General features: G+C 44.9%; 2 non-coding genes across 2 annotated transcripts; one reads left to right on the plus strand and one right to left on the minus strand.

The window, feature by feature from the left end:
* Positions 1-1,197: 1,197 nt before the first annotated feature.
* Positions 1,198-1,279, minus strand: trnas-gcu (transfer RNA serine (anticodon GCU)). Its single transcript has one exon. It is a non-coding gene; the product is annotated as a tRNA-Ser (tRNA).
* Positions 1,280-1,505: 226 nt separating this feature from the next.
* Positions 1,506-1,576, plus strand: trnaw-cca (transfer RNA tryptophan (anticodon CCA)). The gene has a single exon. It is a non-coding gene; the product is annotated as a tRNA-Trp (tRNA).
* Positions 1,577-2,268: the final 692 nt, after the last annotated feature.

Genomic DNA, 2,268 nt, shown 5'->3' on the forward strand with positions numbered 1-2,268 from the left:
CTCAACAGGGAGGGTCTACTGGTGATGATTTAGTCTCAGGATTACCATACCTCAGCCGAGAGGCAAGGCTGAGAATACCTAAAGTGCTATCTAATAGCTAATCAGCATTTTCTTTGCAGTAAATTGTTATCAGATCCTTGCTTTTAGTTATAAAGCCACGGATACTGTCCGCTTTATTAACGGCACTTCCAACCTGTCCTGCCACCTTCAATGATTTATACAAATGCCCATCCATTTCCCGCGGTTCCTGCGCCTCGTTTTGTAATTATACCCTTTCTTTTATATTGTCTCTTTGTGTTTTTCCCACCAAAAGGAATCACTTCATTCTTCATCTGCCACATGTCCTCCCATTTGACCAACCTGTCTGTGCCCTATGGGAGTTCTACTGAAATTTCTGTAGCTCTTTTCAAAACCACAGGACGTCCCAAAATATTTTAATGACAATGAAGTATTTTTGAAACTATACAATTGCTCAATTTTTGAACTGTTTGTTCAACGACGTCAGAAATTCCCACATGGGAATGGGGAATAAATGCTGCAGCTGCGGCTCTGTGGCGCAAAGAATGACATGTTGGACTTCTCATCATTGTCTGGTGAGATATTCAAAGGTTGTGGGTCAGAATCTCATCGGAGTCGGCTTTTTAGATAAAGTTTGTAGAAATAAGGAACTGGTGTATCAATATTCTCAGAGAAGTGAAACTGCCGCCTCGAACTTCATAGAATCCCCACAGTGCAGAAGAAGGACATTCGGCCCATCGAGCTGCACCGACAACAATCCGACGCAGGCCGCATCCCCGGAACCCCACATATTTACCGTGCTACAGTCGCACCTCACAATTTAGGGCAATTTAGTATGGCCAATCCAGCGAATCCAGCACGAATTTTAAAGACTGACCTGCCGATTCCGGAAAGACAAAATCTGCCACTCGGGCCGCAAATGAAGCTGGAGTATACTTTGGGGCTTCTGAAACCACATGTTCTCGTGGTGCCAATCTCCCGCCCAAAGCTGGGGTCCTGATTTGAATCGATTGCCAAATCGAGTTTCTCATTGGATTAGCAATCTGGAATATGGATTTGAGTTGGAATATCCACCCATCAAGATTGTCCAACTCTGTGTCCAAACTTCATCTTGGTTCCGTGAATCTCAAAACACCAACGAATCATCAGTTCACACTCAATAAAGAGAAAATGCACCACCGACGAGGATGGGATTCGAACCCACGCGTGCAGAGCACAATAGATTAGCAGTCCATCGCCTTAACCACTCGGCCACCTCGTCATGCAATGCCAAGTTTTCTAATCACCTCCTGTGATTTTAACACATGGAACAAAGAACACATTTCTCCTGTAGGATAATTTTGTGTTTCTACCTTCTTCTTAATTTTGGTTCGCTGTTACTCTTTCATTCGATGTAAATCCCGAGCAAGAAAAGAGGGAGTCAATTCCCTGTTTGAGTTTTGAATTCACCGAACATAACCCAGATGTAAAAGAGTAGTAAAAGCCGTGAGCTTGTGGCGCAACGGTAGCGCGTCTGACTCCAGATCAGAAGTTGCGTGTTCAAATCACGTCAGGCTCATGGGGAATGACAGATCTCGAAACTATGGAAGGAGTTACATTTTATGAATACTTCCGGTTCGCATGCTCAGTACTTTTATATTTGAACAATGTGTCAGGGATGTGATTCGTGCATTGCTTGTAAAGTGAAAGCAAGGTTCACAGTCCCAAGTGTTTCTCGGGGTCATCAAAGGGGATAGATAACTGGTGGTGATTTAACCGAAGGAGTCGCACATCAGGCGAGGAGCAAGGCTGAGAAGCCGGGGCCTTCATGAACAATCTCAATCGATACAAGAATTGATCCCGAGCTTTTAGCTGAAAAAGCTGTCCAGCCAACTGAGGCAAAGAGTGAGGACAACGAGACTGGTAACTTCAGTTATCACAATCTGTTTTCGACCAGGTGGTTGAGAAAATTGGGCAGCAGCCGAATGTTTCATTTGACGTGAGTGAGTGAGAATATGACAGCAAGAGAATGGTTTCAATCCAGCGACCTCTGGGTTATAGGCCCAGCAGGCTTCCGCTATGCTACTCTGCTCCGGAATGTTTTCCGGTTCCTGCCAATTCCTGGTGCGCGGGAGAGAGGAAGCTGTTCATTGCATTTTTATTTCAAACAAGACCCCCGTGTTGGGAAGCTCACCCTGGCTGGACAATGACATGTAACTCTTCTATCTTTTGTGGAACGGGATCTGCCGTTGACAGATCTTCACTGTGGTT

This window comes from Mustelus asterias, unplaced genomic scaffold (genome assembly GCF_964213995.1).
Source record: "Mustelus asterias unplaced genomic scaffold, sMusAst1.hap1.1 HAP1_SCAFFOLD_35, whole genome shotgun sequence".
NCBI classification, from domain to species: domain Eukaryota; kingdom Metazoa; phylum Chordata; class Chondrichthyes; order Carcharhiniformes; family Triakidae; genus Mustelus; species Mustelus asterias.